The sequence below is a fragment of the Bombina bombina genome, chromosome 11 (genome assembly GCF_027579735.1).
Source record: "Bombina bombina isolate aBomBom1 chromosome 11, aBomBom1.pri, whole genome shotgun sequence".
Taxonomy (NCBI): domain Eukaryota; kingdom Metazoa; phylum Chordata; class Amphibia; order Anura; family Bombinatoridae; genus Bombina; species Bombina bombina.
The window spans coordinates 146,214,412-146,239,246 of NC_069509.1; the positions used below are offsets into that span (position 1 = coordinate 146,214,412).

The 24,835-nt window shown below is 39.0% G+C and overlaps 1 long non-coding RNA gene across 1 annotated transcript; it reads left to right on the forward strand.

Annotated features, from left to right (window-relative positions):
- Window positions 1-1,338: 1,338 nt before the first annotated feature.
- Window positions 1,339-23,819, forward strand: LOC128642418 (uncharacterized). Its single transcript, XR_008399651.1, has 3 exons — window positions 1,339-1,511; window positions 2,706-2,824; window positions 23,751-23,819. It is a non-coding gene; the product is annotated as an uncharacterized LOC128642418 (long non-coding RNA).
- Window positions 23,820-24,835: the final 1,016 nt, after the last annotated feature.

Sequence of the window (24,835 nt, forward strand, 5' to 3'; positions counted from 1 at the left end):
TTTCCTTAGCTGTATAGCAAGGGGCTCCAATGCCAAATTAAACAGGTAAGGGGACAATGGGCATCCCTGTCTTGATCCCTTATATAAAGTGAAATAATCCGAGAGTATCATTCACAATGACAGCCGCTGTAGATGAGTTATATATTGTACCTGTAAATTGTAGGAAAGGCCCTTCGACCCTATACTTTCTTAATGCTGTAAAAAAGTGATCCCATATGATGGAGTCGAAGGCCTTCTCTGCATCGATTGAGACTATTGCTGCGTCTGATCCTAATGTAGAATATTTCCTATCCGGTTGAATTTGAAAGAAGTGTAATATTAACTGAAGTTTACGTAAATTATGCGAACAATTCCTGCCCGGCATAAAGCCTACTTGGTCTTTATGGATTAATGAACTAATAAGGAATTTAAATCTATGAGCTATTATGGACATAAATATTTTGTAGTCGCTATTTAATAGCGAGATCGGCCTGTACGATCCAATCTCTTCTGGGTTTTTATTTTTTTTGAGGATCAGAGCTATAAGAGATGCGGCAAAGTACTTTGAACATGGGATGTTCTTGATAAAGTATTGATTAAATAAGGATACTACCAAGGGTGCAATATCTTCAGAAAGAATTTTGTACAACTCCGCAGGAAGCTGATCTGGTCCTGTGGCCTTGTTATCTGTCAATTTTTTAATTGCGTTCGTTACCTCTAACACTGTAATAGGAAGATTCAGTTCATCTAATCTGGCCCTTTCTAACCTTGGAACCTGTATTTTTCCCCAGAAATCATTTTGCATATTTAATTTGCATATTTACTGGAGTCTTTGCGTATACTTCCTGGAAATACAAAGATATATAATTTTGAATTTCTTTAATACTGGTAATTCAACCTGCTAGGGTCTTGACGGTGCTTGATACATATGCCCCATCATCTCTAATCTTAACAAGTCAAGTCTGGGTTTTGCAACCGCCAGATATCTTTAAGATATAGCGAATTACAGAATTTTTTAAACATTTTAACTTCCTGTTTACTGTTCCTATTTAATGAAGGTTTTAATCTATCTAAAGTAGGATACGTAGCTAAGTTAAAATCACCTGCAACAATCAACTGATCTGGAAAACTAGATATCAATCTATACTGTAAGTTTGCCCAAAAGGCTTTATCTATTTTATTAGGACCGTAAACATTACACAGTGTAAGCTTTGTTCCTGCTATTTCAAGCTGTATAATAAGATACCTTTCTTCTAGGTCTAACTCCTTTCTTAGGAGGTACGTCATCCAATGTAAGGGACGCCATATTGGATGATGTACCTTAAAGGGAAACTTCATTCTTCGTTGACCATCGGAAGAAGAGGATGCTCCGCGCCGGATGTCTTGAAGAAGGACCCGCTCCATGCCGGATGGATGAAGATAAAGGATGCCATCTGGATGAAGACTTCTGCCAGCTTCGAGGAGGACTTCTGCCCGCTTGGATGAAGACTTCTGCCGCCTGGATGAGGATGGATGTCTGGTCTTCGAAAACTGTAAGTATTTTGTGTAATTTAGTGTTTTGTTTTTTTGTAATTTAGATAAATGTATTGTATTAATTTAATTTATTTTATCTTATTGTATTGTTAGGGTTTTAGTGTAAGGCAGGTTAGGTTTTATTTCACATGTAAGTTTGTATTTATTTTAACTAGGTAGCTAGTAAATATTTAATAACTATTTACTAACTAGTCTACCTAGTTAAAATAAATACAGATGTGAAATAAAAATAAAACCAAAGCTAGCTACAATATAACTATTAGTTATATTGTAGCTAGCTTAGGCTTTATTTTACAGGTAAGTTTAGTTTTAAATAGGAATTATTTAGATAATAATTGTAAGTTTTATTTAGATTTATTTTAATTATATTTGTTAGGGGGTGTTAGGGTTAGGGTTACATTAGGTTTAGGGGTTAATAGGTTTATTATAGCGGTGGTGTGGCGATGTCGGGGGCGGCAGATTAGGGGTGTTTAGACGTGGTTTTTATGTTAGGGTGTTAGGTTTAAAGGTAACTTTTTCTTTACCAATAGACATCAATGGGGCTACGTTACGGAGCTTTTGTTTCCTTGATTGCAGGTGTTAGGCTTTTTTTTTGCCGGCTCTCCCCATTGATGTATATGGGGAAATCGTGCACGACCACGTCAAAGCAGCGCTTGTATTTGGGTGAGGTATGGAGCTCAATGCAACCATATCGCCCGCACAAGCCTGCTTTTTGCAAACCTGTAATAGCAGCGCTATGAAAGTTGAGTGGTGAAAATAAAGTACAAGTAATTAACGAGCAGCCATAACGCAAAACTTGTAATCTGGCTGATTGTTAGGATTTCACAATATTAGAAATGTTTAAGTCATGCATAGTCATATTAGGATTCCTATTAGTATCATTTACTGTGGGGCAACATTGTATAGGTGATAGGGGTTAATTTGTAATCAAACATGCTAATTGGCTGCGTTCCAATTGGATACATGTTTCATGGGATTGGTGGCTTGTAGTTTAAAAGGAGCTGTCCCTGGCCCTCCCATTTATCAGTAAACAAGTGCCTACAGGCACGAAACGCGTAGGATGTGGGGGGGGGCTGAGGCTCTCCTATCACCTTGTTTCTTTATTCCATTTGGTTTTATGATGTTTCCGGCTGTTTTTAATCTTCAATAAAGATGAACTGTTTTTTCACACAATTGTGTGATCTGATCTTCAGTGCTAGGACTCTGTGTGGATGTTCGTTTGCTATTGGCCTGTCCAGGGGCTCGTCCGGGTGCATGTGACCGCCACTCCCACCACGTGTGTCTACACGGAAGAACGCCACAGTTTGAGAGCGTGAGTCGGCTTGAGCATCCTACTTTTGTGTGTCTGTCTATCTAAATTATGTAAGTTTAATTTTGACTTTCCTATCCCTTTAAAGTCTCTGATGTTATCTAAATGTACAAAGCCTCCTTTGCCTCAAATATTAGGCAGAAAAAAAGTATGGGGCAATCAAGGGGTCAACTCTATTCTGTTTTTGTGCTCTTGTCGGCCAAAGAGGTCAAATTATTTCTTTACGTTACTGGCAGCCCAGGGGTTAAGTGACTGCTTGGTTGTAAAAAAGAAAATCATCTATTGGAGCAGGTAAGCAGTTTGTATTGTCGGTAATGAATACTTTCATTTTGAAGAGTAGCAAAAGCCTTATCAGTGTTCAACCACTAGATGGCGATAAATGATTTTGTAAAAGTTTTAATAGCTTGTGATGCAGCATTTACCTACTGTTTAAAAGAAAACATATAACATAGAAATTTTGCACTAGGAGGCAGAGTTGTATGAGTAGTTTTTATTGTTAGAAATGACTGCAGAAGCTCTGAAAAATACCACACTTTGCAACAGCTCCAGCCTCGCTTAATATGACTTGTATATGTTAAACAATTCATTTTTGCAGTCTCAAAAAGGGTCATTAAATACTAACCTGTCCAATTATCTTAATACACACTGTCTAATCATCTGATGCACACTAACCTGTCTAATCATCTGATACACACTAACCTATCCAATTATCTTAATACACACTGTCTAATCGTCTGATACACAATAACCTGTCTAATCATCTGATGCACACTAACCTGTCCAATTATCTTAATACACACTGTCTAATCATCTGATGCACACTAACCTGTCTAATCATCTGATGCACACAAACCTGTCTAATCGTCTGATACACTCTAACCTGTCTAATCATCTGATACACTCTAACCTGTCTAATCATGTGATACAAAATAACCTTTCTAATCGTCTGATACACACTAACCTGTCTAATCATCTGATGCACACTAACCTGTCTAATCATCTGATACACTCTAACCTGTCTAATCATCTGATACACTCTAACCTATCTAATCATGTGATACAAAATAACCTGTCTAATCGTCTGATACACACTAACCTGTCTAATCATCTGATGCACACTAACCTGTCTAATCATCTGATACACACTAACCTGTCTAATCATGTGATACACACTAACCTGTCTAATCATGTGATACACACTAACCTGTCTAATCATCTGATGCACACTAACCTGTCTAATCGTATGATACACACTAACCTGTCTAATCATGTGATACACAATAACCTATCTAATCATCTAATGCACACTAACCTGTCTAATCGTCTGATACACACTAACCTGTCTAATCATCTGATACACTCTAACCTGTCTAATCATCTGATACACTCTAACCTGTCTAATCGTCTGATACACACTAACCTGTCTAATCATCTGATACATTCTAACCTGTCTAATCATCTGATACACACTAACCTGTCTAATCATCTGATACACTAACCTGTCTAATCATCTGATACACTCTAACCTGTCTAATCATCTGATACACTCTAACCTGTCTAATCATGTGATACACAATAACCTGTCTAATCATGTGATACACACTAACCTGTCTAATCATGTGATACACACTAAGCTAACCTGTCTAATCATGTGATACACACTAACCTATATAATCATCTGATGCACACTAACCTGTCTAATCATCTGATACACACTAACCTGTCTAATCATCTGATGCACCCTAACATTTCTAATCATCTGATGCACCCTAACCTGTCTAATCATTTGATGCGCTCTAACCTGTCTAATCATATGATACACACTAACCTGTCTAATCATATGATACACACTAACCTGTCTAATCATCTGATACATTCTAACCTGTCTAATCATCTGATGCACACTAACCTGTCTAGTCATCTGATACACTCTAACCTGTCTAATCATCTGATGCACCCTAACATTTCTAATCATCTGATGCACCCTAACCTGTCTAATCATCTGATACACACTAACCTGTCTCTAACCTGTCTAATCATGTGATACAAAATAACCTGTCTAATCATCTGATACACACTAACCTGTCTAATCATCTGATACACTAACCTGTCTAATCATCTGATACACTCTAACCTGTCTAATCGTCTGATACACACTAACCTGTCTAATCATGTGATACACACTAACCTGTCTAATCATCTGATACACTAACCTTTCTAATCATGTGATACACACTAACCTGTCTAATCATCTGATACACTAACCTGTCTAATCATGTGATACACACTAACCTGTCTAATCATGTGATACACACTAACCTGTATAATCGTCTGATACACTCTAACCTGTCTAATCATCTGATGCACCCTAACATTTCTAATCATCTGATGCACCCTAACCTGTCTAATCATTTGATGCGCTCTAACCTGTCTAATCATATGATACACACTAACCTGTCTAATCATATGATACACACTAACCTGTCTAATCATCTGATACACTCTAACCTGTCTAATCATCTGATACACACAAACCTGTCTAATCATGTGATACACACTAACCTGTCTAATCATATGATACACACTAACCTGTCTAATCATCTGATACACTCTAACCTGTCTAATCATCTGATGCACACTAACCTGTCTAATCATCTGATACACTCTAACCTGTCTAATAATCTGATGCACACTAACCTGTCTAATCATATGATACACTCTAACCTGTCTAATCATCTGATGCACACTAACCTGTCTAATCATCTGATGCACATTAACCTGTCTAATCATGTGATACACACTAACCTGTCTAATCATCTGATACACAATAACCTGTCTAATCATCTGATACACACTAACCTGTCTAATCATGTGATACACACTAACCTGTCTAATCATGTGATACACACTAACCTGTCTAATCATCTGATGCACACTAACCTGTCTAATCATGTGATACACACTAACCTGTCTAATCATATGATACACACTAACCTGTCTAATCATCTGATACACTCTAACCTGTCTAATCATCTGATGCACACTAACCTGTCTAATCATTTGATGCGCTCTAACCTGTCTAATCATATGATACACACTAACCTGTCTAATCATATGATACACACTAACCTGTCTAATCATCTGATACACTCTAACCTGTCTAATCATCGGATACACACAAACCTGTCTAATCATGTGATAAACACTCACCTGTCTAATCATATGATACACTCTAACCTGTCTAATCATCTGATACACTCTAACCTGTCTAATCATCTGATGCACACTAACCTGTCTAATCATATGATACACTCTAACCTGTCTAATCATCTGATGCACACTAACCTGTCTAATCATCTGATGCATATTAACCTGTCTAATCATGTGATACACACTAACCTGTCTAATCATCTGATACACAATAACCTGTCTAATCATCTGATACACACTAACCTGTCTAATCATCTGATGCACACTAACCTGTCTAATCATGTGATAAACACTAACCTGTCTAATCATGTGATATACACTAACCTGTCTAATCATCTGATACACACTAACCTGTCTAATAATGTGATACACACTAACCTGTCTAATCATGTGATACACATTAACCTGTCTAATCATCTGATGCACACTAACCTGTCTAATCATTTGATGCACACTAACCTGTCTAATCATTTGATGCACACTAACCTGTCTAATCACCTGATACACACTAACCTGTCTAATCATCTGATGCACACTAACCTGTCTAATCATCTGATGCACACTGACCTGTCTAATCATCTCATAGACACTAACCTGTCTAATCATCTGATGCACACTGACCTGTCCAGTCATCTCATAGACACTAACCTGTCTAATCATCTGATGCACCCTGACCTGTCCAATCATCTCATAGACACTAACCTGTCTAATCACCTGATACACACTAACCTGCCTAATCATCCGATGCATACTCACCTGTCTAATCATCTGATGCACACTGACCTGTCCAATTATCTCATAGACACTAACCTGTCTAATCACCTGATACACACTAACCTGTCTAATCATCTGATGCACACTAACCTGTCTAATCATCTGATACACATTAACCTTTCTAATCATGTGATACACATTAACCTGTCTAATCGTCTGATACACACTAACCTGTCTAATCATCTGATACACTAACCTGTCTAATCATCTGATACACTCTAACCTGTCTAATCGTCTGATACACACTAACCTGTCTAATCATGTGATACACACTAACCTGTCTAATCATCTGATACACTAACCTTTCTAATCATGTGATACACACTAACCTGTCTAATCATCTGATACACTAACCTGTCTAATCATGTGATACACACTAACCTGTCTAATCATGTGATACACACTAACCTGTATAATCGTCTGATACACTCTAACCTGTCTAATCATCTGATGCACCCTAACATTTCTAATCATCTGATGCACCCTAACCTGTCTAATCATTTGATGCGCTCTAACCTGTCTAATCATATGATACACACTAACCTGTCTAATCATATGATACACACTAACCTGTCTAATCATCTGATACACTCTAACCTGTCTAATCATCTGATACACACAAACCTGTCTAATCATGTGATACACACTAACCTGTCTAATCATATGATACACACTAACCTGTCTAATCATCTGATACACTCTAACCTGTCTAATCATCTGATGCACACTAACCTGTCTAATCATCTGATACACTCTAACCTGTCTAATAATCTGATGCACACTAACCTGTCTAATCATATGATACACTCTAACCTGTCTAATCATCTGATGCACACTAACCTGTCTAATCATCTGATGCACATTAACCTGTCTAATCATGTGATACACACTAACCTGTCTAATCATCTGATACACAATAACCTGTCTAATCATCTGATACACACTAACCTGTCTAATCATCTGATGCACACTAACCTGTCTAATCATGTGATACACACTAACCTGTCTAATCATGTGATACACACTAACCTGTCTAATCATCTGATGCACACTAACCTGTCTAATCATGTGATACACACTAACCTGTCTAATCATGTGATGCATACTAACCTGTCTAATCATCTGATGCGCACTGACCTGTCTAATCATCTGATGCACACTAACCTGTCTAATCATCTGATACACTCTAACCTGTCTAATCGTCTGATACACACTAACCTGTCTAATCATCTGATACACTCTAACCTGTCTAATCGTCTGATACACACTAACCTGTCTAATCATCTGATACACTCTAACCTGTCTAATCGTCTGATACACACTAACCTGTCTAATCATCTGATACACTAACCTGTCTAATCATCTGATATACTCTAACCTGTCTAATCATCTGATACACTCTAACCAGTCTAATCATGTGATACACAATAACCTGTCTAATCATGTGATACACACTAACCTGTCTAATCATGTGATACACACTAACCTGTCTAATTATGTGATACACACTAACCTGTCTAATCGTCTGATACACACTAACCTATCTAATCATGTGATACACACTAACCTGTCCAATCATGTGCTACACACTAACCTATATAATCATCTGATGCACACTAACCTGTCTAATCATCTGATACACACTAACCTGTCTAATCATCTGATGCACCCTAACATTTCTAATCATCTGATGCACCCTAACCTGTCTAATCATTTGATGCGCTCTAACCTGTCTAATCATATGATACACACTAACCTGTCTAATCATATGATACACACTAACCTGTCTAATCATCTGATACATTCTAACCTGTCTAATCATCTGATGCACACTAACCTGTCTAGTCATCTGATACACTCTAACCTGTCTAATCATCTGATGCACCCTAACATTTCTAATCATCTGATGCACCCTAACCTGTCTAATCATCTGATACACACTAACCTGTCTAATCATATGATACACTCTAACCTGTCTAATCATGTGATACAAAATAACCTGTCTAATCATCTGATACACACTAACCTGTCTAATCATCTGATACACTCTAACCTGTCTAATCATCTGATACACTCTAACCTGTCTAATCGTCTGATACACACTAACCTGTCTAATCATGTGATACACACTAACCTGTCTAATCATCTAATACACTAACCTTTCTAATCATGTGATACACACTAACCTGTCTAATCATCTGATACACTAACCTGTCTAATCATGTGATACACACTAACCTGTCTAATCATGTGATACACACTAACCTGTATAATCGTCTGATACACTCTAACCTGTCTAATCATCTGATGCACCCTAACATTTCTAATCATCTGATGCATCCTAACCTGTCTAATCATTTGATGCGCTCTAACCTGTCTAATCATATGATACACACTAACCTGTCTAATCATATGATACACACTAACCTGTCTAATCATGTGATACACTCTAACCTGTCTAATCATCTGATACACACAAACCTGTCAAATCATGTGATACACACTAATCTGTCTAATCATATGATACACACTAACCTGTCTAATCATCTGATACACTCTAACCTGTCTAATAATCTGATGCACACTAACCTGTCTAATCATATGATACACTCTAACCTGTCTAATCATCTGATGCACACTAACCTGTCTAATCATCTGATGCACATTAACCTGTCTAATCATGTTATACACACTAACCTGTCTAATCATCTGATACACAATAACCTGTCTAATCATCTGATACACACTAACCTGTCTAATCATGTGATACAGACTAAGCTGTCTAATCATGTGATACACACTAACCTGTCTAATCATGTGATACACACTAACCTGTCTAATCATCTGATGCACACTAACCTGTCTAATCATCTGATGCACACTAACCTGTCTAATCATGTGATACACACTAACCTGTCTAATCATGTGATGCATACTAACCTGTCTAATCATCTGATGCACACTGACCTGTCTAATCATGTGATATACACTAACCTGTCTAATCATCTGATACACACTAACATGTCTAATCATCTGATGCACACTAACCTGTCTAATCGTCTGATGCACACTAACCTGTCTAATTGTCTGATGCACACTAACCTGTCTAATCACCTAAAGAACACTAACCTGTCTAATCATGTGATAAACACTAACCTGTCTAATCATGTGATATACACTAACCTGTCTAATCATCTGATACACACTAACCTGTCTAATCATGTGATACACACTAACTTGTCTAATCATGTGATACACATTATCCTGTCTAATCATCTGATGCACACTAACCTGTCTAATCATTTGATGCACACTAACCTGTCTAATCATTTGATGCACACTAACCTGTCTAATCACCTGATACACACTAACCTGTCTAATCATCTGATGCATACTAACCTGTCTAATCATCTGATGCACACTGACCTGTCTAATCATCTCATAGACACTAACCTGTCTAATCATCTGATGCACACTGACCTGTCCAATCATCTCATAGACACTAACCTGTCTAATCATCTGATGCACACTGACCCAGTGGCGTAGCGTGGGTTGTCAGCGCCCAGGGCAAGGCAAGTATTGCGCCCCCCCCTAACCCATTAGCTGTGACGGAGTCTCTTCCACCAGTACAGTAGGGAATGGGATTGGCAAATTTGCTTTGAATCTAGGAGCCTGCAGCTCTCCAGAGCTGGGCAAATATATACAATATTACATTTTAAGATTTATTCTAGTTTTACACATGGGGGAAAGCCCCCCTTAACCCCCATCTGGTGGTGACGCCCTGATCTGTGAAACTTCATGGTACAAATACTGCAGACCACAGGGTGCACCCACCCCCACATTGCAGCACCCCATATTGTATATGTGGTGCAATAGGTTTTTGGTAAGTCGTTAAAAAGAGAAAAAGGGGACACACAGGTTGGCAGCTGTTACATAAGGTTGTCCCTGCTGGGCAGACTGTCTTTTGGGTGCCAATGACATATAAAAGTGGGGTATATATTCTACCTTAATAAATATAACAATTGTAAGTAATCAATATAAAAGGGGCATGGGACAGACAACCCAGCATTACATACATATATGGGGGGAGGGTGTATGGTATTTAGGGGGTGCTGTTAAATTTATTTACCAACACAAATTATAGTTATTTTTTTTTACTTTAAATACAGTAAGGGTGGGTTTAATGTATATAAAAAAGGCAATGAGCACCCACACCCTAAAAATCGGTAAAAGTCCACACCCTAGGAGTCCAGCAAGAAATAGATTCGAGATGGTGAATTCATAGGACTCCTATGATAGGAGACAAACACAGTGAAATGCCTGGTGAGCAGCACAATCCTGGTGCCAGACAGCACACAAATCCCTAAATCTACTTCTGCCCTGGGAAGATCATGGAGGGGAAAAATCAAATACAGGAAACAAGGTCTCATTTTTGTTACAAATATACTTTTTTTTGTGCAAGGACAAGATGGCGTAAGTTGTAAACCGGTCAAACATGAAAGTATGGTCTCTGATCACCCCACCATCCCACATTCCCACTAACTAGGTAACTGGGGTTAACAGAAAGGCAGAGCCCAGCCATGCTGCCACCAGTGTCACGGGTAGGTGGATTTGAAAGAGATTTATTGCAATTTTTAAGGATTCCTCCCCCTCCCTCTGCTTAGAGATCCTTAAAAAGTGCCCCCGGCAATGCATGGCATTCTAGCTCGCTCTGGGTCCTTTGTTGGAAAGGAACTTACTTGTTGGGTAATAATATAACCATAATTAAGCTGCATTTTGCGCGTTGCTAGTATCAGGCAAAAGCAGAGCTATAAGTAAGTCTGGTCCTGATACCTTACCTTAGTCGCGGCGTGCTTGACAGTCTGACTCTGCTGCTCTTCTTCTTCTTCCCTCCTGACCTGCACGCTAGGAATGGGATGGACAAAGTGATGTAGCAGGTAATGGTCCGGATAACACTTCAGTTCACACTTCACAGTCACTTCAAATTCCTCAGTCTCTCGAGACATCAAAATCTGCAACCCGACGGAATGTGCGACCGTGACGTGACATCACCACATTCCTGACGGGTTGCAGAACAGAGTTGGGCACCTGTCAGATTTTTTAGCCTCCCTTCTTCCCTTTGCTAAGTTGAGGCTGGAAGCGCCCCTCAGAATTATGCGCCCGGGGCAACCGCCCCTGTGGCCCCCCCCCACGCTACGCCACTGCACTGACCTGTCCAATCATCTCATAGACACTAACCTGTCTAATCACCTGATACACACTAACCTGTCTAATCATCTGATGCACACTAACCTGTCTAATCATCTGATACACATTAACCTTTCTAATCATGTGATACACATTAACCTGTCTAATCATATGATGCACACTAACCTGTCTAATCGTCTGATACACACTAACCTGTCTAATCATCTGATACACTAACCTGTCTAATCATCTGATACACTCTAACCTGTCTAATCATCTGATACACTCTAACCTGTCTAATCGTCTGATACACACTAACCTGTCTAATCATGTGATACACACTAACCTGTCTAATCATCTGATACACTAACCTTTCTAATCATGTGATACACACTAACCTGTCTAATCATCTGATACACTAACCTGTGTAATCATGTGATACACACTAACCTGTCTAATCATGTCATTCACACTAACCTGTCTAATCATCTGATACACTAACCTTTCTAATCATGTGATACACACTAACCTGTCTAATCATCTGATACACTAACCTGTGTAATCATGTGATACACTCTAACCTGTCTAATCATCTGATGCACCCTAACATTTCTAATCATCTGATGCACCCTAACCTGTCTAATCATTTGATGCGCTCTAACCTGTCTAATCATATGATACACACTAACCTGTCTAATCATATGATACACACTAACCTGTCTAATCATCTGATACACTCTAACCTGTCTAATCATCTGATACACACAAACCTGTCTAATCATGTGATACACACTAACCTGTCTAATCATATGATACACACTAACCTGTCTAATCATCTGATACACTCTAACCTGTCTAATCATCTGATGCACACTAACCTGTCTAATCATCTGATACACTCTAACCTGTCTAATAATCTGATGCACACTAACCTGTCTAATCATATGATACACTCTAACCTGTCTAATCATCTGATGCACACTAACCTGTCTAATCATCTGATGCACATTAACCTGTCTAATCATGTGATACACACTAACCTGTCTAATCATCTGATACACAATAACCTGTCTAATCATCTGATACACACTAACCTGTCTAATCATATGATGCACACTAACCTGTCTAATCATGTGATACACACTAACCTGTCTAATCATGTGATACACACTAACCTGTCTAATCATCTGATGCACACTAACCTGTCTAATCATGTGATACACACTAACCTGTCTAATCATGTGATGCATACTAACCTGTCTAATCATCTGATGCGCACTGACCTGTCTAATCATGTGATATACACTAACCTGTCTAATCATCTGATACACACTAACCTGTCTAATCATCTGATGCACACTAACCTGTCTAATCGTCTGATGCACACTAACCTGTCTAATTGTCTGATGCACACTAACCTGTCTAATCACCTAAAGAACACTAACCTGTCTAATCATGTGATAAACACTAACCTGTCTAATCATCTGATACACACTAACCTGTCTAATAATGTGATACACACTAACCTGTCTAATCATGTGATACACATTAACCTGTCTAATCATCTGATGCACACTAACCTGTCTAATCATTTGATGCACACTAACCTGTCTAATCATTTGATGCACACTAACCTGTCTAATCACCTGATACACACTAACCTGTCTAATCATCTGATGCATACTAACCTGTCTAATCATCTGATGCACACTAACCTGTCTAATCACCTGATACACACTAACCTGTCTAATCATTTGATGCACACTAACCTGTCTAATCACCTGATACACACTAACCTGTCTAATCATTTGATGCACACTAACCTGTCTAATCACCTGATACACACTAACCTGTCTAATCATCTGATGCATACTAACCTGTCTAATCATCTGATGCACACTGACCTGTCTAATCATCTCATAGACAATTAGCAATTAGCGCATATAAATTAACCAGAGATCAGATTTCTGGTTAATGTGCCCCAAATCCCCCGAAATACTGTCTAGTGTTGTTTATTAAAAAATAAAGATTGCAGCATTTTTATTTTTTAATAAAATTACTGCACTAGGCAGTATTTTGGGGTTAAAGCTAGTAAAACAAAATTTACACTTACCTGATAAATTTCTTTCTTTCCGGGCATGGAGAGTCCACAACGTCATTCTAATTTCTAGTGGGATATTCAACTCCTGGCCAGCAGGAGTAGGCAAAGAGCACCCCAGCAAAGCTGTTAAGTGTAACTTCCCTTACCCATAATCCACAGTCATTCAGCAGAAGGAAAATAGAAAAAGAAGAAACACAAGGGAATAGAGGTGCCTGAGGTTTACTAAAAAAAACTGCCGAATTATAATTTAAAAAGAGGGCAGGGTCGTAGACTCTCCATGCCCGGAAAGAAAGAAATTTATCATGTAAGCATAAATTTTGTTTTCTTTCCTATGGCATGGAGAGTCCACAACATCATTCCAATTACTAGTGGGAACCAATACCCAAGCTAGAGGACACAGAATGAACAGGGAGGGAGAACAAGACAGGAGGACCTAAACAAAAGGCACCCCCGCTTAAAGTGCATTTCTCCCAAAAGAGGCCTTAGCCAAGGCAAAAGTATCAAATTTGTAGAATTTGGAAAAAATATGCAGAGGACCGTGTTGTCACCTTGCAAATCTATTCCACAGAAGCTTCATTTTGAAAACCTAAGATGAGGAGACAGCCCAAGTGGAAAGAGCCGTAATTCTCTCAGGAGGCTGCTGTCCAGCAGTCTCATAAGCAAAACGAATCATACTTCTTAACCAGAGGGAAAGAGTAGCAGAAGAGGCCTTCTGACCCTTACACTTTCCAGAGAAAACAACAAACAGGGCAGAAGATTGCCGAAATCTATCTTTAGTAGCTTGTAGGTAAAATTTTAGAGCACGCACAACATCCAAGTTATGCAAAAGACGTTCATTATGAGAAGAAGGATTAGGACAAAAAGAAGGAACAACAATTTCTTAATTAATGGTTCGATCCGACACCACCTTAGGGAGAAACTCCAATTTAGTACGAAGGACCGCCTTATCTGCATGAAAAATAAGGTATGGGGAAATCACATTGCAGGGCTGAAAGCTCAGAAACTCTGCAAGTGGAAGAAATAGCAGGGAGAAATAGAACCTTCCAAGATTACAACTTTATATCAACAACATGCATCGGCTGAAACAGAGCCTGATATAAAACATTAAGAACTAGGTTAAGGCTCCAAGTAGGAGCAACAGGTTTAAACACAGACCTGATTCTGACCAGGACCTGAACAAAAGCTTGAACATCTGGAAAATCTGCCAGACGTTTGTGCAAAACAATAGATAGTCCAGAAATCTGACCCTTCAGAGCACTGACTGACAAACCTTTCTTTAGGCCATCCTGAAGAAAAGATAAAATATGGGGAATTCTCACCCGGCTCCAGGAGAAACCCTGAGATTTGCACCAAAAAAGACATTTGCGCCATACCTTATGGTAAATCCTGCGACAAACAGGTTTACGAGCCTGAAGCATAGATCAATGACCGCTTCAAAAAAAACACGTCTGGACAGAACTAGGCATTTAATCTCCAAGCAGTCAGCTTCAGAGAATCCAGGATTAGATGGAGAAATGGACCCTGAAGTAGAAGGTACTTCCTCAGAGGTAACCTCCAAGGTGGAAGAGAAGACATCTTCACCAGATCCGCGACCCAGATCCTGCGAGGCCATGCAGGAGCTATTAGAATTACAGATGCCATCTTCTGCTTGATATGAGCAATGACTCAAAGAAGGAGAGCAAACATGGGGAACAGGTATGCGAGACTGAAGTTGTAAGGCACCACTAGAGCGTCAATCAGAGCGGTCTGTGGCTCTCTTGATCTTGAACCATACTTTGGAAGTTTGGCGTTTAGACGTGACGCCATCAAATCCAACCCCCCACTTGAGAATTATCATTTGAAAACCTCTGGGTGGAGAGCCAACTCCCTGAAATGAAAAGTCTGCCTACTCAGAAAAAACTCTTCCCAGTTTTCCACCCCTGGGAATGCGGAAGGCAGAGAGGAGACAATTATGAGACTCCGCCCACTGGAGAATGTGAGTCACCTCCTTCATTGCTAAGGATGATGTAAGCTACAGAGGAGATATTGTCAGATTTAAATCTGATAAACCGGACTTTAGCTAGTTGAGGCCAGACTGATGAGGCTGTGTAAATTGCTCTCAACTCCAAGATGCTTATGGGAATAAAAGACTCTTCTTGAGTCCAAAGACCCTGAGCCTTTAAAGAACCCCAAACTGCTCCCCATCCTGAAAGTCTGGTGTCCATGGTTACAATCACCCAGGATGGTCTTAGGAAGCATGTACCCTGAGACAGATGGTCCTGTGTAAACCACAAAGATAGAGAGACCACCAAGATAGAGAGACTCTAGTTAGGGGAACCAGAGCTATCCTCCATGATAGGTCTGAGTGGTCTCCGTTCCATTGTCTGAGCATGCATAACTGTAGGGGTCTCAGATGGAACCAAGCAAATGGAATGATGTCCATGGAAGCAGACATCAGACCAATTACTTCCATACACTGAGCCACAGATGGACAGGTTGAGGACTGTAGTGACATGCAGGAAGTCAGAAGTTTGGATTTCCTGACCTTCATCAGCAAAATCTTAATAGATAGAGAATCTATAACCTATCCTAAGAAAGACACCCTGGTGTCTGGCACCAGGGAACTCTTCTCCAGATTCACTTTCCACCCGTGGGAATGTAGAATAGACACTAACATCTTACAAAAAGAAAAAAAGGCACCTGAACCAAGATATAGTCCAGGACAGATGCCACCGTAATTCCTTAACATCTGGCTGGTGTCAGAAGAGCCCCATCGAACCCATGTAAGATTCAAGGAGTAGAGGCTAAGTACAAAATTTATGGCTACAAATTAAAAAGAGAATAGAAGAATATATAAAATAAGCCTGGAAAAGCTTATAACATAAGCTCTAAAGGGACAAAAAAGGTTAATAATCCCTAGAGCATACATTTAAAATGTATCAAGCAAATTAAGCAATTATGATGCTTATAACAATAACAGTATATACCTATACTGAATCATAATGAATCAGGATAGAGATAAATCAAATAAATGTTGATAATCCCTAAAATCATACTATAAATGAAATAGTCATAATGACTCACTTATATACTATAGCTTACTTTATGTAGACTTCCCCTAAATGCCATAGCATTGCTGAATACACAGCTGTAAGGATAGCTAGGGTTAAAACTGGAATCCAGCTGGTAGATTGGAGACTTTGCCACTGAATCACAAGTGGTCAGATCAATAACAATCTCCCGTATATATTTTTCAACCGCAGAAAAAAAATAATAACAAAAATAAAACACGAACATGGATAATCCCTAACACATATACATTATCTCACAAAAGTGAGTACACCCCTCACATTTTTGTAAATATTTTATTATATATTTTCATGTGACAACACTGAAGAAATTACACTTTGCTACAATGCAAAGTAGTGAGTGTACATTTGTATAGCAGTGTAAATTTGCTGTCCCCTCAAAATAACTCAACACACAGCCATTAATGTCTAAACCGTTGGCAACAAAAGTGAGTACACCCCTAAGTTGAAATGTACAAATTGGGCCCAAAGTGTCAATATTTTGCGTTGCCACCATTATTTTCCAGCACTGCCTTAACCCTCTTGGGCATAGAGTTCACCAGAGCTTCACAGGTTGCCACTGGAGTCCTCTTCCACTCCTCCATGATGACATCACAGAGCTGGTGGACGTTAGAGACCTTGCGCTCCCCCACCTTCCATTTGAGGATGCCCCACAGATGCTCAATAGGCTTTAGGTCTGGAGACATGCTTGGCCAGTCCATCACCTTTACTCTCAGCTTCTTTAGCAAGGCAGTGATCATCTTAGAGGTGTGTTTGGGGTCATTATCATGTTGGAATACTGCCCTGCGGCAGTTTAAAATGTTTAAAACATTGTCTAATTAAACCGTACTGTAAAAAGATAGGGATAAACCATGAAGATGGAAATTATCCCTAAAACATACAGGAATGTAAGACAGGATAATTGGACATTATGTTGATAGCAATGCCTAGTATATACCTGTACTTGAAAAGAAAAGGTGGGTATAACTAATATATGAATTCCTGCTAAATAGAACAGAGAACAAGATTATTCATATGAGAGACCCTCAAGATTTATCTACAGAATGAGAGGGAAATGTAATGCACCTTAATACATGACAGTATAATAAAGGAGCATGCATTAGCAATAAATTGCCACCAGATGGTGACAAATACTAGCAAAAACACAGTATTTAGTATGAGAAAATAAATGAAAAATACAATTGTAGGATATATGATCTATTATAATAAGCACTCTCATAATAAAAAAAACTAATCCCTCATATCCTAGAGGCAGTATTTTCAGTACACATACAAAACTAATATAAAACACCTTAGGAGGAGAATAAACCTCTATGAAGGTCTAGGCTGAATAGGTTTAAATGAGGCTCACATAGAGATCGTACTTAACATTACATGATGAAGACATCTAAAATGCGCTCAAACCACAAACCTCACTGCCCATAGTGGGAAATAGAAAAGCTATTTCCAAAATGGCACCAACAGAAATTTATGTCCGTCGAAGAGGATCTCTCTATGTAGACGAGTTGGAACAAAAGAAACACAATTATTATGTATAGAGCCCAACTCTCACGGCTCTGAAAACAAAAACAGACCATATTTCTCCTTTTCAGCAGAGCGAACGCTCACAGCTCCTCCAAGACATAGCTGACTAGCTGCGCCATAGTATCCGCCAACAATGGCGGTCTTCTAATATGAGGTAAAGGTACATAGCTGCATATAATAAAATAGAGCTGACACAAAAGCTAAACACCTAAAGCTTAGTGCACCAGCAAGACCCCTCTAAATAATTAACTCGATAACAGATGAGGGGAGAAACCCTTCAAATGTGGTCATTGCTATCTAGCATCTTACTAATAAAGAAGCATGCATTAGCAAGTGCCGTATTATGCAAGCACCATAACTGAGTGCTGTGTCAGGAGCGTAATATGGGACTTGCAGGTTCAGTAGGGAAAACCTTTCAGTCAGTGTATTGGCGCTTATTGCGATTGCCTAAAATAGCACTACCAGAGAATATTTTCTAAAAAAGCCCAACAGTAGTCTCCTCTCATCTAGCTGGAGAAGCCGCCGCAGATCAGATAATGGCGCGCATCGATGTTATAAAAATATAAGCATAACACAGTCAGCGGTAGCCTCCTCTACTGAAGCCGGAGGTGCCGCTGCTGTAAATGAGGAAAATACCAGCTAAAAGGGCTGTAGATGCTCCATTATCAAGGTACACACAAATAAATAAAAGCCTCAACCCCCTGTGCCATTTTCAACTGTAAACAAAACTATGAGGGTAGTTGAGTTATGTCAGAGGGAAACCCAACAATGAGTGAACCAAAACCTGTTTAAGGAGATTCCGGTAGATCCAAGCTGCTCAAATAACTGATATCCCCAACCTGGGATATAACTAAGGTTTCCAGACCCATCTAAGAGGACCATAGAGGTGCCAGTTAGTCACCCTTTCAAAGTCCTCACTTTACCTGATGACAGTAACAGTTATACCTGCCAAGGGAAAGGTTTAAATAAGGATATTAATGGACTTACCCTCCAGGATCTTCTGCTGTGGAGCAGACACAGCACTTCCCAGTCTGTCAGCCTCAATCGACTGCTGGCAGGGACATGGAGAGAAAAGAAAAAACAGTGTAACCAACCCTGGTTTTCTATATAGGGGTAGCCTAAGACTACCTTACCGCCTTCTAACTGCTAAAAGCCACCACTACTCTAAAGAGATTGACGTGGACACAGCTAGACCCCAATCCTTGCTTGCAGGGAAAACTACCCATTAAAAGGATTAAATTCTTCAAACACCGACTTCGTACATCCACTCTTGACAAAAGCAAAGAGAATGACTGGGGATTATGGGTAAGGGAAGTTACACTTAACAGCTTTGCTGGGGTACTCTTTGCCTCCTCCTGCTGGCCAGGAGTTGAATATCCCACTAGTAATTGGAATGACGTCATGGACTCTCCATTTCATAGGAAAAAAAGTGCCTTTACATTGCGTTCTATGGAAACTGTGTGTTCCCAGTAAAAATATATGTATATGCTTATATAAATATATATGTATGTGTTAATATGTGTATGTACACATATTAACACATAAATATATATGTATATCTGTTTTTAAAGTTATTGTCTCAGGGAGGCTACCAGGGCTCAGATGTTGTGGGCACCTATTGGGTGAGCTGAGAGACATAGATTTGTAAGTTTTTATATTTTATTTCACAATAAACGTGTTATACTTTAAACACTGGAGCGGTATCCCTTCCATGTTTGATTGTGGACTGCCGTGGGAAAGTGAAACAATCTCTCCGGTTGGACAGGATTTCCAGATGTCACTGAGGGAGGTTATCTGAGGAACAAACTCCATGGTTGTATGCAACCTGATGCGCACTTCATACAGAACGATCCTGTGAGTAATACCCAGGGAAGGGGGTTTTGATAATTGATAACTACCAAACAGATTACACTTAGAGCGTGCTGCACTTCTCTTTCTTCATATTTTTCAGCATTTTTTTGTAAACGAGTCTTTGATGTGACTGTGCTGAGAAGCTGCAATATAAGACACGCTGAATAAAAGGGATATAGAGGACCATCACGATTACCTGTTTTCCAACATTACACCTTTGATTAAAGGGGCATTTTTCTGAACATTCATGAATATTTATAAACTGCTAAGTTGAGAAGCAGTGTGTGGAAAATAGTATTGTTTAATGTATTTGTTACTATAATTTGCTGGTTCTTAATTTGTAGTTTTTATTGGGTGGTAGCGCATTATTTGCTTTCTATTTTTTTTATATATGTATATCAGCCATTGCTGTGCAACTTACCCCTTCCCTGGCGCTGAAGTTCTGATGCCTTCTATGAAGGCATCAAAACTAGGCTCCCATAGGAGCCTACAGGGAGTGCAGAATTATTAGGCAAGTTGTATTTTTGAGGATTAATTTTATTATTGAACAACAACCATGTTCTCAATGAACCCAAAAAACTCATTAATATCAAAGCTGAATAGTTTTGGAAGTAGTTTTTAGTTTGTTTTTAGTTATAGCTATTTTAGGGGGATATCTGTGTGTGCAGGTGACTATTACTGTGCATAATTATTAGGCAACTTAACAAAAAACAAATATATACCCATTTCAATTATTTATTTTTACCAGTGAAACCAATATAACATCTCAACAGTCACAAATATACATTTCTGACATTCAAAAACAAAACAAAAACAAATCAGTGACCAATATAGCCACCTTTCTTTGCAAGGACACTCAAAAGCCTGCCATCCATGGATTCTGTCAGTGTTTTGATCTGTTCACCATCAACATTGCGTGCAGCAGCAACCACAGCCTCCCAGACACTGTTCAGAGAGGTGTACTGTTTTCCCTCCTTGTAAATCTCACATTTGATGATGGAACACAGGTTCTCAATGGGGTTCAGATCAGGTGAACAAGGAGGCCATGTCATTAGATTTTCTTCTTTTATGCCCTTTCTTGCCAGCCACGCTGTGGAGTACTTGGACGCGTGTGATGGAGCATTGTCCTGCATGAAAATCATGTTTTTCTTGAAGGATGCAGACTTCTTCCTGTACTACTGCTTGTAGAAGGTGTCTTCCAGAAACTGGCAGTAGGACTGGGAGTTGAGCTTGACTCCATCCTCAACCCGAAAAGGCCCCACAAGCTCATCTTTGATGATACCAGCCCAAACCAGTACTCCACCTCCACCTTGCTGGCGTCTGAGTCTGACTGGAGCTCTCTGCCCTTTACCAATCCAGCCACGGGCCCATCCATCTGGCCCATCAAGGCTCACTCTCATTTCATCAGTCCATAAAACCTTAGAAAAATCAGTCTTGAGATATTTCTTGGCCCAGTCTTGACGTTTCAGCTTGTGTGTCTTGTTCAGTGGTGGTCGTCTTTCAGCCTTTCTTACCTTGGCCATGTCTCTGAGTATTGCACACCTTGTGCTTTTGGGCACTCCAGTGATGTTGCAGCTCTGAAATATGGCCAAACTGGTGGCAAGTGGCATCTTGGCAGCTGCACGCTTGACTTTTCTCAGTTCATGGGCAGTTATTTTGTGCCTTGGTTTTTCCACGCGCTTCTTGCGACCCTGTTGACTATTTTGAATGAAACGCTTGATTGTTCGATGATCACGCTTCAGAAGCTTTGCAATTTTAAGAGTGCTGCATCCCTCTGCAAGATATCTCACTATTTTTTACTTTTCTGAGCCTGTCAAGTCCTTCTTTTGACCCATTTTGCCAAAGGAAAGGAAGTTGCCTAATAATTATGCACACCTGATATAGGGTGTTGATGTCATTAGACCACACCCCTTCTCATTACAGAGATGCACATCACCTAATATGCTTAATTGGTGTTAGGCTTTCGAGCCTATACAGCTTGGAGTAAGACAACATGCATAAAGAGGATGATGTGGTCAAAATACTCATTTGCCTAATAATTCTGCACTCCCTGTATAGAAGCGCACTCTCATGAGCGCAATGCATTCCAGTGATGCTAATGCGAGGTCATGTTCGTATTGCTGTAAACTTGTAATACCAGATGACATTAGCGTGCGCTGGTATTACAAAGATGAGCGCAAATATCGTTTTCATTAAACCTTTAAATTCCCCAGCCACCCTTGCTTGCTTTCTGTAATCAAAAAAATCATCCAGTGAAGCAGAGTTTGGAATTTCTCCAAATCAGCAGAAACCCCCCCCCCCCCCCTACAGATTTAACTGAATAATCCTCCTGTGTTGGAAGGGACCATTGCCTATTGCCCCATATCGGAAATAGTAGGAGATTCTGTGATGTGGAAAAGCAGCAATGACATTTAGCTAAACCTCAATAAAAGTGATGGTATTCATGTACTAGATTTGTCCCAAGGGCAAAAGTTTACAGGGTGGAATTCAGAATTCACACATAAAAATGCTTAAAACGTTACTGTGACTTGTGACCTGAAGTAAAGTGTTAGGGCTAGAATAAAAATATTACAAAACACATATAAAACATATTAAAATAATGTATGGTACTTATTTACTGTGTATACAAATATTAGGTGTAAAATATGTGTTTATTATTGAAATAAATATATAAAAAATGTTTTAAAGGGATATGTTATAGTATAAAGATGTGTATATATTTGTATGTATTTACTTTATATATGTGTATTTATGTGTATGTATGCTTACATATGTATATGCACACATTCATCCTTGTATACACATATATAGATATTCAGTATATACAGTACATAAACATACAAATATATACATATCTATAAACACCTTTGAGCCCATTTCCAGTCAAGCCCCATTCTCATACAACATATCCCTTTAAAACACTGTTAACTCCATGTTTTGTTTTTAGAATATAAATATTTACAATATAAATGTTCAAGAAAATTTTATTTTTATTTAATATATATTTAAAAAAATATATACAATATACCTGTCCATATTGATATATATAAGTATGGATATTCGTTTTGTTTTCACAAGAATAGACTAATATCAGAATAAATGAACCAACAACATTTATAGAAAGCGAAAAACATTCTGACAAAATTAATCAGTATTCCTTTGTTTTCTTTAAATTACCTTTAAGAGGTGAAATAACCTTGATCCTTCTTTTCAGAGCCCCGGCTGCGCTAACAGGAGGCTTATCACGGCAGATCCTAGAGCGCATGCATTAAAGGAGAAGGACCCTGGGATTTGCCATTCTAAGCTCTAAACCGGGGCTCTAAGAAGGTAAGCACGGTTCTCCAGAGCGTTAGAGGTAAGTATAAGCAACAGCTGAACTTTTTCCCCTGAAGCAAAGGAACATTTACATTTGTTTAACGAAAATGAATGTAAATGTTAAACAAATATTTTGATTTCGTTTAGTTTTAAATGAAACAAATACCGAATAGTGCAGCAGACGAATATTCAAGGACACAAATTTCCTCAAATATTAATTTTGAAAGATTTGTTGAACCAAATTTTTGGGCCCTGTACAAGTATAATATATATATATATATATATAAAAATATATATATATATATATTTATATTATATGAAGGCTGAAACGATCTTCTGGGGTTGCTGTGTTCCTTATTTAGAAAGGAATTGCCTGGTATTTCGGCGCTGAACTGACCATAGTAGGCGGGATCAGACTGATATACTACTATTCTACTCTGTGTAAAGCATTAATGGGCTAAAAAGAAGCCTACTATATATATATATATATATTTATATTTATATATATATATATATACAAAACACGGGTGGGGTCAGCACTCTCAGGCCAGACCAGGTACACATCCTATGACCCTGAAACATGCACAGCACAGTGCAACAGCACTCTCAGGAAGCTGCACTGTCACCAGAGTCACAGGCAGTTAACCCCAGACAGGCCTGGGTGCAAGGCCCAAACAGAGAAAATTACAAAAAAAATAATACATTATAGCACACAGAAAAAGTCCAGCACTCACTCACAAGCTCTCAACTAAGATAAAAAGCAGCAATGGAAGGGTTAGTTACCACATCTGTCCAAATGGGAAAAGTTCAGGTACCTCGTGAAGGTCTCTTCCAAAAACCTGGGTCCCTAAACAGCCACACAATGCAGGCTCACAATCAAACAACTGTGAAGAAATGGAGGGTGCACAGGCTTATGTAATCTCCCCAAACATATACAAAACACGGGTGGGGTCAGCACTCTCAGGCCGGACTGGGTACACATCC